Consider the following 17,288-nt stretch of genomic DNA (forward strand, 5'->3'; position numbering starts at 1 on the left):
AGGACAGAGGCCCTGTTTGTCAACAATTACCCCTAGGCAGAAGCCATTACAAGGCTTCATATTTGTCATGGATGAAATGAGGATGATACTGGTTGCGCAACAACAGGAGCAAAAGGTCAGTGACCAAAGCAGGCTGGGTGGTCTCACGGTATGGTACCTTCCCTAAGAGAAATCTTGAGATCTATGAGTCAAGGGGCATCACTGCTTCTGCAGCAAAAGGAGCCGATCTTGTAGAATTTCAAGTCTTAGAATTAAGTTTCTGTGAATAGGGGTCTGCTTACTGGTTGTGACTTCACATAGTCTAAATTACATGAATAATCAACACATTCCATTCTTTGACATTATTATCTCTTTTCAAAGCTACTCATTTGGTTTTAAAATCCCTTTTGGGACAACACTGTGAAATGGAGATGCCATCTGTCATCCTGTCTGAGACCAGACCCGTAAATGGAATGCCATCATTGTGTTGCTGTCACAATCAGGGAGCATTGAATGCTGAGGGGATAATTGCCTTAAATGCCAATGGCTTCCGCTGTTGAAAGTAGCAGATTCCAGCACTAAATTTGGACCTGAGGAAGCTGATTGTTTTCTTGTGCATCTTGAACTTTCTCCTTGCTATCTGTTCTCCAAAAAGGAAACAGATGTGAGCGGTTTTGTTACTCCTGATGCCCTTAGTTGGCTTGGGGCCTTTATTGTTTTTGTCTTAGAAATGAAGTTGGAATTTGGAACTTGTAAAAATCAGGATTTCTCCTTAACAGCCCCCCATTCAGAAGCCCACGTGTAGTCTTAGGTAGCCAAGGTTTCAGTGGGCCTACTGGGGCCATTCAAGTATGAACATTTATGTGTGAATGAACCATCACCGATCAAACATCACTACCACCACCTGACTTCCACTGTGGACATGGGCATAATACTTACCAATAGAGTCACTTCACACCAGGGGTGCCCAAACCCCGGCCCAGGGGCAACTTGCGGCCCTTGGGGGCTCCCAATCTGGCCCTCGGGGAGCTCCCAGTTTCCAATGAGCCTCTGGCCCTCTGGAGACTTGCTGGAGCCTGTGCTGGCCCAACACAACTGCTCTCAGCATGAGGACAACTGTTAACTTCTCATCTGAGCTGTGGGACAAGGGCTCCCTCCACTGCTTGCTGTTTCATGCCTGTGTTGCAGCAGCAGCAGTGAAGGAAAGGCTAGCCTTGCAAGGCCTTTTATAGGCCTTGAGCTACTGCAAGACCCTTTTCATTCAAATAAGTTCCATCTCTAATAAATTCATTTATGTAAATTTATTCAAATTTTAAATGTAAATTAATTCATTTTTTTCCTGGCCCCTGACTCAATGTCAGAGAGCTGATGTGGCCCTCCTGCCAAAATGTTTGGACACCCCTGCTTCACATGATTGGCTACGAGCCATCCTTTGTTGAGTAAGGCCTGTTCTAAGTGATACACTTACCTTGTAGTAAGCTGATTAGACCTGTGTTGAGGTGGATTGTGTGTGTGTGTGTGTTACTACATGCTATTCTATGAGAAAATACATTCATGAGTCACATCCATGAGTTGCAGTCCGTGTAGGATGTTTGATCGTGCATTTATTGCAATCCAGGGCTTTCTTTGAGCAAAACCCTTGGTCCTCCTCTGGTGCCTACCAATCATCCTTTGGCAGACTTCCTAGGTCTGTATGTATCCCAGCAGCATAAATAGGTGGGCACTTACCCAGAGGGTTTGCCCTTCTATGGGCAGTAAATGTCCTACTGTTGCCAGTGACAGCAGACTCAAGTGTTACTTTTCTGTGCCAGTGTGATAGGATGTTGCCTCAAAGCAGGCACACGGGAAAAGAGGTCACAATCAACACATTTGGTATCAAGTGAGATAATAAGAGAAATGAGTTCTATTACTGAGACACCACCCCCAAGAAGTCATTGTTGTTAGTCACCTCCCACCAAACCTCAAAAAGGGGGGGGCAACCCAGAGTTGGGCCTCTGATGATGATCTCAGTAACTGAGCAGATTTGTAAGGGAGTAAGTGGCCTTAATAATAATAATAATAATAATAATAATAATAATAATAATAATAATAATAATAATAAATTCTTTTCTCATAACCTCTTCTGGCTGGGCTAGACTTGTAATAGCATATCATTACTTCTTTGTTGGTGTTTCTTGTGAATTTTTTCCCCTTAAGCAACATTACTTCCAGTAGCCCTACAATCTCCAGTCCTGGTTGCTCAACTGGAGATCCTGAGCCTGGGAGCCCACTTATCACCAGGTGCCCAGGAACTCCAGCACCTGGCATGGTCCTTGTTGACCCGGCTGACAACTGAGCTGGTATAGACTTTCTATTCATTTTTTGCACCATACTAGGAATGGGTTTGGGACACATTTAGTCTGACTTCTCAGCAAAGGCCTGTCTGGTTCGGGTGGCCCTGTCCAGCTTAGCCTGCTGTCTCTCTGAAGCACACAAGCCCCACCACTGCTACAAGGTCGTGTCCCAGATTTACAAGCACAAATTGAAAGGGAGTGGCAGAAGAAAACCAAAGTGATCCCAGTGGTGACTAGCGCCCTTGGTGCTTTTTCCAAAATATCTTGAAGAGCACATGAACAGTATAGGGGTCACAGAAATTACCATCCACCAACTTCAAAAAGCAGCTTTACTGGGAACAGCTTACATCTTGTGACAATATTTATAACAGCAAAATAGGACAAACCAAGCATCCCAGGAAGGACTTGATGTCTGAATAAAACAAACCAGTCAATAACATCTACCTGACTATGCGAAAATTTCATAATAATAACACAGGCCAACACACATTTTGCTTCCTTAAATGTTACACCAATTCCTCGGTATATTTCGGGTGCCAATTCCAAAAATGGCATCCGTTTTGCCCTATCACATCTAGTTTTGGAGACACGGCATAGCCTCTTTAGTGAATGGTTCAAGCAGCTTCCTCAGGAGGAAGCCTACACCATGGCTTCCTCATGAGGAAGCTGCTTGAACCATTCACTAATGAGGCTGTACTATTTCTCCAAAACTAGACGTGATAGGGCAAAGCGGATGCCATTTTTGGAATCAGCATCCCAAATTTATATCAAACCACCATAAAGTTTGGGAAAAACTTTTTCTGACCCTCAGTTTTGTAGGCCTATGTAATAATAAAGTAGTAATAGTTTTGTTTTTATTTTTAGAGTTTGTGTGCTCCCTGTGGTATACAACTCATGCTCATCTGTTCTTTTTTAAAAAAGGAAGAAAATTAACAAAGCTAAACCATCGCCTCCCATCTTGTGGAAGTTTTTCTAATGCCATGAGGACCAGAAACTTATTTCTTTTAAAAATATATGATCATGCTGATATGATTGCAAATTAGTTAAAGTACCACGGCCATATGTATAGTGGTGAAATGGCTGAACTAAGCAAAGGGAGAATTGTGTTTAAATCCCTGCTCAATCAAGAATAATTATCAAACAACAGGAATTTTGAAAGCTGGGTACAGTGCCACCTTTCTCTGGAACGACTCTTCTTGCATCATCAAAAAAATCCTCCTTGACTATGAAAAATGAAACAGTGCAGTTTCTCCTATCCAAAATGTAGCCAGCTCTTAACAGGAAAAGTTGCAGTTTCTGTCTGTTACTCTGTAGCTTTAAAAGGCTTCAGATCTCTGCTCGGAAAAGAAATGGGGCAATATGAATGGTACAATTGTGGGAACCTTTTATACTGTGTGAGGAGGACACTTGCTGGATTGATTTTGGACTTAAAGTATTACCATGGTGGTTGGTGGAATCAGTGCTGAACTGGCTGCAAGAGAATTTTCCTTTAAGCTGTGTTTGGCGAAACTTGATATGACTTTTCTAAGGCCTGCTGGGAAGAACCCGTGTCTTCTTATTACCATTTTGCTGACTGTCTGCTTTCTCATGCTATTTTGGTTTCTTTGCTTTTGGTTTTATGCCATTTGGTTTTATGCCCTTACTTAATGACAACAAGCAAATGATGTGGTATAATGATTTTCTTCTCTAATTTCCATCAAAGCCTATTCAGAATAGGGTTGCCAAATTTTGAAATTGGTCACCTTGACAGGACCAATGGACAGCATTAAGGGTGGTTTGAGCCAGAGCAGAATCCAGCAGATCCAAAGTGGAATAAGGACAGAACTTGTTGGATTTGGGGAGGAATTAAGTCTTGGCTTTTTGGCTCAGGGACAGACAGAGTCAGAGGTGGGGCCAGGACAGGACCTGGCAGTTCATTGGTGGAGCCTAGCAAAATCTAGAAGGTCATGGGAGGAACCTGGCAAAACCCCAAGATAACTGAATGCAATATAACACAGAGCACAATCCTGAGAGTGCGCTGGTCTCGTGTAAGTTCCTTACGTCTGCCTGGGAATGTAGCAAATGTGCTCATGGAGGCCCAGTCGAGCCTCTGCGTCGATGGGAAGGAGTAAGTTTGTGCCGGCTGAGACAGGCTGGCACAGGTGTCTGGTGGGGCTGTGGGGAGGGCGGGGAGGAAGCATTTTGGGGTGGGAGAGGGTGGGCGGCAGGTGCGCCCATGGGCAGGTGGGGGTTAAGCAGGGGGTAGGGCCAGGATCCAACACTTATGCCTGGTACTTATGCCAGATCTTATCCCTGGTACTGGGCAGCTCCGGGTTGCTCAGATCTGTGTGGCCTTTGAGGTGGCACAGATCTGAGTAGCTGCATTGGGGCTACTGTGGTGTTAACTGGGATAAGGGAGAGTGATTCCCCTTGCTCTAGGCTGAGCCACTGGGCAGTCGAATCCTGAGCTGCCCAGCATGTGGGGCTGCAGCAGTGCCAAAATGGCTACTGTGGCATCCTGAGCACAACCAGGCAGCCCATGGTGGCTCCATGGGGGAGGGGGACTTTCATCCCCTTCCCCTGGTAAGGGAAGCAGCCCAGCAGTGGGGCTGTTCAATTCTATGGCAGCTCTGGAGCTGCTGCAGAATCAGAGTCCTGTGTCAGACCATGCAGTCCCACATGGGCTCAGGATCCAGTGAAGTGGAGCTCTACCTGTCCCACTCTCCTTTTCCCCCACTGCCTCCCCCTCCACACCTTCTCCCTGCCCTCTGCCCTCCTTCCCCCAACTCCAGAACACCTCCACTTCTACACCCCCACTCACCTCTCCATTGCCAGGCGGTTAGGTGACCATCAGGCAGCAAAACCCAGGCCCAGTGCCAGATCTGGTCCAGCTCAGGCTCGCTCTGGGCGAACTCCAGCTCTGGGCTCTTGGTACTGCTCACAAACATGTCTCACGGCCTGTTTGCGACAGTGCGCACTGGCAGTGAACCAGCACGCAGGGTTCTGGATCAGGCCCTTAGACCCCAACCCTGCTCTGGATGTGGGGCAGGCCTACTGGCCTACCTGCTCCAGGGCAGGTTAGGATTGGGTTGATCTTTATACTGCAAGGATATATAAGGATACTGGTTGGTTGGCAACACTAAGTATGAACCAGTGATCAGTATCTGAACTGCTTCCCAGGATTTTTTATGAAAAGCTGAATCAGTCTGTGTAAATGATCAACTTTTAAAAATTTTTCACAGGTCCCAAAGACAGCATCAATGGTGATTGAGGCTGCAATCCTAACCACACTTTCCTGAGAGTAAGCCCCATTGAACAACCTAGGACTTACTTCTGAGTAGACCTGGTTGGGCTTGTGTCCTTAATTTCATATAGTGTCCAGTACAGTATTTTTTCCCACCATATGATGCAGCCCGTGCCCGTTGGCATGACTGCATCAGCCCTGGAAAGTTGGATAGGATTGAACCCTAAGATATTTGAGACATACAGAAAAAGGTTGATCTATACATGCCCAAGCAGGGTGCTTTGCTTGTGTTCTTCCTGGCTGGCCAGTGCTAGAAACAGGATGCTGAATTAGATGGACCTTTGGCCTGATCCAGCAGGGCTCCTCTGTTTTCCTTATGCTCAGATGCCGTTTTCTGACAGTGACGGCTTCATGCTTATGGTCAGGAACATCAGTATGCACCACTGAGCGCGACACCAAAGGCCCCATCTGCTCCTCTCTCACCTACAAGATCAGCCCAAGCTATAAAAACACACCAAGTGTGCATGTCAATGAGCTGAGCCTCAGAGAACCGTAGATTTCCAGAAGTTAAACAGGCTTCGGTTTAATTTCAAGCATCCAAATTATCATCATATGTCTGGAAGATACAGCTGCGATATGAAAAAGTGACAAAAATAGAATTGATATTTTGCTGCCACATCCACTTATCAGATGTGTTGTTGGAGAGATTCATTACTTCATTATGCATTCTGCCAAATACCCTAAATCTGGATAGTTCTTCAGCATAATCTTTCAGCACGGTTGCTAAGCACAAAATGCTTTTTCCTGTCACCTCTTGGTGGCACTTTAGTCTACTGATTTAATCCCACCACTTCTTATGTTGTCCTTTAGTGTAGAACTGATAATGTAAATGCTAAGCAGAACAACTCTTTTTTCCTCCCTGCTCTGACTACAGTATTATAATGCACATAAATAATATTCTAAGAAATGATATTCTGTGCTCACACGCAGGACAACAGGCATGCTAACAACTGACAGCTAAATTGCGAAGTATGTATTTTAAAACCTGTGTGTTCCAGCGGTACAAGGTTTTTTATGGCTGTTGCAAAATGCAACATGCCATTTCAGGTGGCCAGCCCACTGCCAGTAGCAGCAAGCAGCTGATGCCAGTGACCTGGAAGGAGCCCTGGTACCAGTAAGTCAGCGTGGTGGCAGGAGGGAAGCAGGGAGTGGGCAGGTGGGGAGGAGGAGGAATAGATAGGACACTGGGTCAGGGAGGAGGGCAGACTGAGGCCAGGGGCAGTATTTGTGGCAGTGGGCCACCAATATCCTGCCCCCTTCCCTGGTCTCAATCTGCCTTCCCAGGTCCATTCAGACCTGCATCAACTATAGATATCAATACAGAGCTGGCACAGGTCCTAGCAGACCCAGTGGGTAAGGGAACAGATGAAGAGACCCCCCCCCCCCATAGTATGTAGCATGTGCTCTGGTGACACGACTGCATCAGTGAGGGGGGGGAATAAAATTGAGCTGTTAGGGTTCATGTGCATGCACTTACATGCACTAGAAACAAAATGCATCTCCCACTAGAGACAACGTGTGTGCCTTGTACATATGGTTGGAGATTTAATTTTAGCAGCCTGTGAAGGGTTGAAGCTCCACTTACCTCAAAGTAAAAGCAGGGACAGTGATTTATGAGAGGCAGGTAAATAGGGATAAAACAGGGACTGTTCCTGGTAAATAGGGATAATTGGAGTACATGAGATATTGTAATGTCAGTGTACTGCAGCCAAGATAACGTATTATTTTACCAGATGTAAGTCTCATGACATTTTATAAAATTTAAAAAATGCCATACACATAATGAACAATGCAAAATTCTGAAAATCTTTTTATCCCTGTGTTATCAATAGAGCATTTTTTTCCCCCCTTCTCAAAGAACACAATAATTATGAAGCTGCCTGGCTATCCAGGCTGCAGGGTTTGGTTTGGTTTCCATGCTAAAATCCTCTCCAGTTTAAGCTGTAAATTGAGAGGAGTATTTTTCAAACACCAAAGTCCTTTCTATTTTTGGTCCTTTTAAGCTCTTTAACCTGCTATACTGCTTTAATTCCAACCAATAAAAATAAGCTTGACTGACACAACCCAGTTTCATTGAGAAAGGGGCGGGTGGGAATACGACAATTTCTCCAGTGAAAGGAAAAATCACAACAGAGCTCCCTGTTGCAGCAAAAGGAGGTTTTTGTTACTTAAAAAAAAATTCTTCAGCTCTGCAGGTTTATGCTGAAGAATCTCCTTTTTGAGAAGGGAAAAAAAAAACACAGAGAAAAATGGATAAGAAATAAAACGCAACCTTCTACCTTACTATGCAGACTAAGAATCTTCATGATTGATCATAATTGTTAAGAACCATTCATTTTGTGGAGGCTCCAGCTGGTATGTGGGAAGACCTTTTTGTGGATTGAGCCTGTCCACATTCTTTGTGAAGGCAGGACTGTGCATCCAAGAAACCTCATCTGTCCTGCTTTCTGTTTCAAAAAGTTGCGTGTGAGGGGAATAATGGCTTCTGACAAAGCAACAGCAAGTCTGTTTTCAGGGGTACAAGCCATGATGTGTATGTGCAACCTCCTGATTTTAGAAATGGGCTATGTCAGAATGCCAGATGCAAGGGAAGGCACCAGGATGCAGGTCTCTTGTTATCTGGTGTGCTTCTTGGGGCATTTGGTGGGCCACTGTGAGATACAGGAAGCTGGACTAGATGGGCCTATGGCCTGATCCAGTGGCGCTGTTCTTATGTTCTTATGGTAACACTGAGGTTTTCAAATGTGTTCCAGGGAACTCCTGGATTCCTAAAGCAATATTATGTTGGGGAAAAAAAATCATCTCCAGGAATAGGTTCAGTCTGAGTTGGTTACTCAACTATTGCAGGTTGCACAAATGGGGAGGGGGGACCCGTGAAAGTGACAGACCAGTGTCAGGGGGTGTTCACATTAGGTGATGCTAAAGTTCAACCCACACCCCTACAGAATCTGTACAGCATCTCACACCCCACAACAGAATCTGTACAACACAACGAACCACACCCCACAACAGAACCCACACCCCATAGCCACACCCACACAACCCACACCCCACAACAGAATCTGTACAACATCTCCAAGAATCATCTGCAATGTACAAGAGTATTCTGGTAGATTTATAGAGATCCCTCAGCAGATCAATCAGTGTTGAAAAATTGCCTGAACGTAGAAAGTTTTGAAAACTTTAAAGTACTAAATGAACAAATCACAGTAAGAATTTTTTTTTTTTTTGTAGAACTGTAATAATAAAATAATAATAATAAAACTTTATTTCTATTCCGCCCTTCTCCCCAAAGGGACCCAGGGCAGCTAACAACATATAAAACAGATTAAAACATAATTTCACAAACAGATAAAAACACATTAGCAGAACCCATAAAAACAGTAGTCAGAGAAAAGTCAGAATAAAAGAGCATAAAACAGCAGTACTTAGAGGAATCAAGCCTGTAAAAAGCAACTAAAAGATGTATAAAAGATGTTAAAAAGGCCATGAAGTCAGAAAGCTTGATTAAAAAACAAGGTCTTCAGGCCTCGCCGAAAAGTCTCCAGAGAGGGAGCCATTCTCAAGTCAAGGGGAAGGGAGTTCCACAACGTTGGTGCCACTACTGAGAAGGCCCTATTTCTTGCCGCCGCCCCACGTACCTCCTTAGGTGGCAGCACTTGTAAAGAGGCCTTCTCTGATGACCTGAGAGGACGAGCAGGATTGTACGGGAGTAGGCGATCTCTAAGATAGCCTGTCCCAGAGCAGTATAGGGCTTTAAAGGTCAAAACCAGCACCTTGAATTGGGCCTGGAAATGAATGGGCAGCCAATGTAGCCCCCGGAGAAGCGGGCTGACAGAGTCAAACCGCCTAGCTCCAGTGACCACACGGGCCGCCGCATTCTGCACTAATTGCAGTTTCCGAACCGTCTTCAGGGGCAGCCCCACATAAAGCGTGTTACAATAATCTAACCTCAATGTCACCGTAGCATGGATCACCGTGGCCAGGTCTGCACGATCCAAGTACGGACGCAGCTGGCGCACCAGCCGAAGTTGAGCGAAGGCCCCCCTAGCCACAGCCGCCACCTGGGAATCCAGGAGCAGCTGCGAGTTCAGGTGGACCCCCAAGCTGTGGACCTGCTCCTTCAGAGGGAGTGCAACCCCATTCAGAGCAAGCCGATAATCCAGCAACTGCATCGAGGATTTCCAAACCAGGAGAGCCTCTGTCTTATCTGGATTTAATTTCAGCTTGTTAGCCCCCATCCAGATCCTCACTGCTTCCAGACAGCGCTCCAGGCCCTCAACCACCACCCTGGAGTCTGGAGGAAAGGAGAGATAAAGCTGGGTGTCATCAGCGTATTGATGACACCCCACTCCAAACCCCCGGATGACCTCTCCCAGCGGTTTCATGTAGATATTAAATAGCATGGGGGACAGAATTGAACCCTGCGGCACCCCGCACCTCAAAGGCCAGGGTGTCGAACAGACATACCCCAGCACCACCATCTGGGACCGACCTTCCAAGTAGGAGCGGAACCACCACAAAACAGTGCCTCCAACTCCCAGCTCGGCCAATCGGCCCAGAAGGATACCATGGTCGATGGTATCGAAAGCCGCCGAGAGGTCCAGCAGGACCAACAGGGACGCACTCCCCCTGTCCAGTCCCCGGCGTAGGTCATCCACCAAGGTGACCAAGGCAGTTTCCGTCCCAAAGCCCGGCCTGAAACCAGATTGAAAAGGATCCAGATAATCCGCTTCATCCAAGACCCTCTGGAGTTGGGATGCCACCACCCGCTCAATTACCTTGCCCAGAAACGGGATGTTGGAGACTGGCCGATAGTTGTTCAACACAGTGGAATCCAGGGAGGGCTTCTTCAGGAGGGGGCGAACTACCGCCCGCTTCAAAGCAGGTGGCAACGTCCCCTCCCCCAAAGAAGAGTTGACCACCCTCCCCGTCCACTCAGCCAGTCCACCCTGGGCCGCTCTTATCAGCCAAGCTGGGCAAGGGTCAAACAGGCAGGCAGACGGCCTCACACTCCAAAGGAGTCTGTCCACATCCTCAGGCTGCACAAGCTGAAAAGAATCCCACAACACTGGACAAGCAGTTGCCAAGGGGACATCACCAGACATTGTCAATGTGGCATCCAAGTTGTAACGAATGTGATCGATTTTATCTGCAAAATGTTGCGCAAACACATCACAGCGGCTGACCGTGTATTCCTCCTGGTCCACTGGCGGGGCCTGATGGAGGAGGCCCCGCATCACACGGAACAGCTCTGCCGGACGGCTATCAGCAGACGCAAAGGTAGCAGAGAAGAATGATTTCTTCGCTGCTACCACTGCCACGGAGTAGGCTCTATAATGAGCTCTACTCCGTGTCCGATCGGATTCATCACGAGTTTTCTGCCACCGTCGCTCTAGACGCCTGCCCTGCCGCTTCATCATTCGCAGCTCCTTAGTAAACCAAGGAGCCGCTCCGAGTCTGCGACGTGGCAGAGGTCGCTCCGGAGCAATCTCATCCACTGCCCTGGACATTTCCCCGTTCCAGAGGTCAACCAGGGCCTCTGGTTGCATGTAGTGCATGCTCTACTGTAGTGCATGCTCTACTTCCATTTTTTAAAATCCATTCTGAAAAGTATTTCAGTACCCTCTGGGAAGGGCTACTCCAACAGTCCTCTCTGGCCCTTGGTAGTTCCAATGGAGCTGGTAAGAAAACCTCCATAACCTGGCTTCTGCAAGATTTAATTGGATACCAATAATACATATAATCAATGTGGCTAATTATGCTCCCAAAATGATGTGCTTGTGGAGATTAACTGGCCATGCCTGCTGTATAGGATGATAGTAGGAGAGCTAGTGCAGCTTAATGGATATGAAAATGGGCTGTGAGCTCAGAAGTCCCTTCTTTCATTCTCACCCCCCCCCCCACAATGAACCCAGTAAGAGGTGTTAGGTCAACCTTTCTCTCTCTCTCTCTCTCTCAGCTGCACCTGCCAAAATTCCCTCTTCTATACAGTGGTTAAAGGTATATGCACTCTGTCCTCCAATGTATCTGGTCACCCTGGGCTCCCCCTCTTCCCCAATTATGGAACTCCCACAACAGAATCGGCAAGGTTCAATCCTGAGCACTTTTCAGAAGTGTTGCAAGACCTACTTTTGGGGGGAGTGACCTTTGGTGCTCAGGGAAATGTCAGCAAGTTTGATTAAATGTTAATTTTGTTCTGCTTGGGGGATTTGCTCTAGTCAGCCACCACAAGCCTTCAGGATGGATCAAGCTATTAATCTATAAGAAAAGAAACAGTAGGCCATCCTAGCTTGACAATTTGCCTCACAGCGAGGGCCAGAACCAAGAGTAAAAGAGTATCATTAAACTTTTTTAGTCTGTAATATCACTAATGCTTGTAAGAAGGCACAGAGGATGGCTTGCTCAAGTCTTCAGTGGAGAATGCCCATAATCCAAAGAGATACTTTAGGGTGGGCACACCCAAGGGTTCAGTGTGAGGTTCTGAACTCTTTTCCTTTGAACAGTAGAACCCCATATATCTGAAACTGCCTTCAGATGTCCCCTTGGTTTCTGTTGTGGGGGTGGCTATACCCTTTGGGATGCAGAACTAATTATACTGTTCTTTCGATCCCAGCCAGTAACTTCAATCAAAAATCCTACCTAATCTTGCAGAGAAAACAGCCGAACTGCTATGATCCAACAAAGCTTTTCTATCTTTACTTTTCCTGTTTGCTTTCATCTGAAGCAAAAGCATTCAGAGCTATCCATGCTTGCTTCCAATTAGCATTCTTTGTTTTGCCTGTTATTGTCCATCACTCAGTATCATAACTTTCGGGGATGGATTCTTTAGCAATGGAAAAATAGTCCCGACAGACTTCCTAATCAAAAGGGTTAAAAGTCTTTGCCTTGTTCTCCCAGTTCACTGCTGCAGAACTAATGCATCCTATTTCAGCATTACAGAAAGAACCTGAAATGATTGGATTCCTTCCCTTTTGCCCAATCAACTATATTTTATTCCCAGGATTGCTTTATATATATTTTTTTAAAAATTATCTTGAGAGACTTCTGACTGAGATGTAATATTGGTTTTCATTTGAAAGACTGGTTACCGCTGAGATGTTAACCAAAAATACATTATCTTTAAAACAGAATAATTTATACTTGAGCAATATCATTTATAAAGCTGCTGAGTTTTAGAAATTTTAGAGGGTTCATTTTATAATGCACATGAATTTTTAACCTCCTAAGGTTAGGCAGATACAGAGAACAGCATGCAATGAAATGGTTTTTCAAACTTCAGTGAATGTTATATGCCACTATACTAATTTTCATCAGAACTGACAAATACAATGATCTAATAAACAAACTACAACTATATGCATATGATGTCACAAGCTACTTGACAAGGAGGCAAATAAGCAAAGGCAGGAAAGGATCTGGTGAAATGCAGAAGGCAGATCAGGATCTGATATATTGTCAAATGATTCACCATAGAACCAAAATGGGATTATTGGAAATGTATTAAAACGACAGCGCCACATTTTTCTTGTTGCAGAATTTCAGGCAACGGTGCAGAATTTTGATTTTGAAGGTTGTTTAAGTACAACTACACTTAAGATGTGTATAGATATACTTCGCTTGAGTGATAAGCCCACCATGGAGCTGCTTTTACCTTTTGACTTGCCCTTGTGATGATCACAAATGCACTTTCTTCGTGCTCCTACCTAGCACAAAGTTTCAAGTTAATTAAATTATTATTTAAATAATAGTATTTAATAAAATTATGCAAAAAAAAGCCAAATAAATGTTTCACTGGGTGGGCATACCGTATAAAAACATGGTGGGGGGAATCAGCACTGGATTTGGAGACAGATACATATATCATTACAGGAGCAAAGGTGGGGGAAACTGGAGCTCAAAAGCTACCCCAGCTCCTGTAGGTATGTAGGTCTATATCCTAGGTCTATATCTGTTGGCAGGTAGGTCTATATCTTAGGCTTGGTACAGCACGCCTATAGGAAGGTTCCTGTTTTTTGGAATGCAGACATTAGTACATATTCACATCCAAGTAGTATTTATTTTAACTCTGCAGAAGGAAGAAAATTGGAGTGAACTTATTTACCTGTCAGTGAGTTCTCTCAATGCACAATGCTCTCTGACCTGGAAAACGCTTCTTTGAATTACATGCCAAGGAGAAAACTCCAAAAGCTCAATAGAGAAAATTGCCTTTTATTTGTAAGCCTTTTGCCAATAGTTCATTTTAATAGCAACCAGGTCGAGTTAGGTTCCTACAAAATGTGGCACTCTTTTTTACCTTGAGACTATTAATCTACTCTATAGGTAAAGGATTGTGCCAGTGGGTTTTTTTTTTTTTTTTAATTTGGGGATAACAACAAAAAAGCACTACCTGTTTGAACCTGTTTCCTGGTGATTGGCTTAATATAACTTATATTTTGGTCCAGGGATACAAAATCTAAACCATTCTGACAATACTCTGTCTCCTACATATGACAAAGGCCCCAATCCTATCTGCTGCCAACAAAGCGGATGCATCTGCACTAAAAGGTATGCGTTGCATCCTATGGTTGGTGGGCAACCCAAAGGCAAACGGTTTAAATGTAAGCTCCATGTAAGCCCTAGGACTGCCTATGTATCTTCTTGGACATACACCACCTATTTTGATGGTGTATCTGATGAGAATAAAGGGGTAAGTAGGTTTTCAAAAGAGGTTATAAGATCTGGCATGCATCCGATCCATCCCTTCCTCCCCTTCCCCACCCCTCCCAGTTCCTCCCAAGGAACCCCCCAATCCTTCCCCTGCCTGCCCATGGTCTACCCCTGCCACTGACTTACTGGTGGTGGGGAATCCAGGAAGACCATTACTGCATGGTTACTGCCTTTCACTGTGCCTGGCAGGAGTTCAGTAGTATTCTATAGAGTGTGGCATTTTGCGGCTCTGTAAGTTGGACTGCGGTGCTGGAATGTGAGTTCTGGCAGCACAGCCTGATGATGGGATTGGGCTGTCCGTAGGAAAGTCTGCTTTGCCTTTAGAATGGGTACCATCTAGGGATGTCTCTGGTATTCTTCTCATCTGGATTTCTCCTCATATTCTGGATTTCTGAATTAAGTGATCTTGATACAAAAGTGAGAACTGATGTATTAGGAATTCTCCACAATTTCATTCTTTTTCATTTCCACATTTATAGTAGCACTGCTGACGTGCAGTTTGCTTCAGCATTCAGCTCTTTCAGTTCATTTATATATGTTGCTGATGCACAACTGTGCTCTGATAAAACATGCAAGCAAGCAGTCTTGAAGGAAGCATATATATGAATCATCAAGATTCTTTTTGTATGGTGCTTGACCAATGCGCTTGTGTATTGACGTACACCGATAAAACAGGGCAAAGCAAACATGATGTGATTGTACACACTGTTGCAGCAAGCTAATTCTTTCTGGTGTTGTGCACGGTTGTGTATCATAAAATACTGCACAAAACAGATACTGCTACTTTTATATAAACAGTCACCTCATTGCTACTTTTTTTTGCAGAGCTCTGTCAGAGCAGATAATATGGGCATCAATAATATGTAAGCTGCTGAAGGAACTGAAAGCTGTGGCAAAACTAAGCATGGTCCACTAATGTTCACTGGGAAATGGAATGCACAGGACCACTAATCAGAGGAGCAAGAAAGGAATGAAGAAGGGGGAAATTCTGTCACCCCACTAGCATCCATATCATCCTAGCAATACCACAGGCCATGTGATTCTGGCCTTCAAACATTTGTGGGAGCAACAAAGGATACGGCAAGCATACCATGCTCATTGTGTGCAGCAACTGTTATCCTGCACATGCCTGATCTCATCTGATCTTAGAAGCTAAGCAGGGTCAGGCCTGGTTAGTACTTGGATGGGAGACCACCTGGGAATACCGGGTGCTGTAGGCTTATACCATAGTCTTTTGAGACTGAAGGTTGCCAACCAACCTTGCTCATAGCATATGGACAGGATCTGAAGTGTTCCTAGTGCACTAACACTCATTGGAGCCAGAGTACTTTTGAAAGCTGACGTGTATAGGCCATGCTGAGTACAAGTCTCACCTCTCCAGGCAGATCAACTCACCAGGGAACAGTGTTTACTGGAGGTTCCTAGATGATTGCCTTCCATTCTCCAGTAGGTGGCAGCAGCTGTGGATATCTTTAGCTCTCCAGCTGGTGGAAGCCCAATTCAGTTAATGTAAGCTCAGACGTTTCTCTGATGTGAGAGGACAGATTCTTTTATGCTCTGTTAGGAAGGATTTACAGAGCTGTTTTTATTTATTTTAAAACAGTTTTGTTTCAGCTTTCCTGACAAAGGCAGCCCAAGGTGGCTAACAAGAAAACATTATAAACGGAACCATTAAAAAAAAACCTGCAAGAAAAATGAATGAATGAATGGAAGATGGAAAAGAAGCAGAAAAACAATTACCCAATAAAATATATAACTTAGCACAGAAAAAAAAATCCAGCAACCAAATAACTTAAATGCAATACCATCTACCAAAGGCACAGTGAAAAAAACCCACATGTCAATCAAATGCTGAAATGATCAATTGTGTGTGTGTGTGTGTGTGTGTGTGTGTGTGTGTGTTACCAATAAGAAGTCCAACATCTATTTACCCTCCTTTCTTCTTTAATCATTGCAACAAAGCAAATGACATGCCAAGCCTCACCCCGAGGTTTTGATAGGCATTCACATCAGATCATTTTGCGATCGTCAGTCAGCACCTTGGACAGAGCCAGAGATTACAAGGCACATGGAACTCCCACAGCACCATCTCTCTTCATCCTGTCTCTAGGTAATCTCTTTATGGCTGCAATCCTAACCACACTTTCCTGAGAGTAAACCCCATTGAACAAAATAGGACTTACTTCTGAGTAGACCAGGTTAGGATTGTGCCCTATGACACCATGTGTGACACAGTATCATTGTGCTGTAGTTTTCTCTGCTTTACATCATTGGTTGTTTCTTTTGTACTAGATGCTACCAGGAAGATGGGAGAAAGACACATGGTGCAGCTGCAGCTCTATTTTTCTTGCAGGGATGACAATAGGGACTGGCCAGGTTGGGCACTGGTCAAGGGCCCATACCCATTAGAGTGTCCATCTGGCTGGGCCAGTCCTGAACCCTCAGTAGCAAAGACAGTGGTAGGACCCATTGTGTCATTAGCAGACAAGCAGAGGGGTGGGGAGCTGCAGTGCAAGCCCCTCAAGCAACCTGACACTGACCCTGGTCTCTTGTAACATCTGAATTTGTCCTGCAAAGATGCTAAAACTGCTGGTAAGCATTCCCAAACCCTCACCCCCCCCCCCATGACCAATATAATTATACAGATGGAGAAGCAGCATAGCTGGGGAGATGGGAATCTAGGGCCAGGTTACTTGATGACACAACCTTTGCATCATCACATCATCCCTGTGCCTGTGCAGACGACCCCTCCTTTGTGCATGCACGGCCCTGGACCCAGAAATCGTTGCATTTGCAGCTGTATGGGACTCAGGGAGGTCAGGAGGGCCCATTTTGCCACACTTCCATGCACCTCCAGATAGGTGCTGTCACCCTATCTGGAAGTGGAAAACCACCACTCCACCACTGGGGGGCATATACCCCCTGGCCTAGCTATGCAACTGAGATAGAGTCAGTGTGTGAGTGTAGCGGCTGGGTGGGTTGTG

General features: G+C 45.1%; 1 pseudogene; it reads left to right on the forward strand.

Annotated features, from left to right (window-relative positions):
- The first annotated feature begins 15,404 nt into the window (after positions 1-15,404).
- LOC136654702 (5S ribosomal RNA) lies at positions 15,405-15,524 on the forward strand (annotated as a pseudogene).
- The last annotated feature ends 1,764 nt before the right edge of the window (positions 15,525-17,288 follow it).

The sequence above is a fragment of the Tiliqua scincoides genome, chromosome 5 (genome assembly GCF_035046505.1).
Source record: "Tiliqua scincoides isolate rTilSci1 chromosome 5, rTilSci1.hap2, whole genome shotgun sequence".
NCBI lineage: Eukaryota > Metazoa > Chordata > Lepidosauria > Squamata > Scincidae > Tiliqua > Tiliqua scincoides.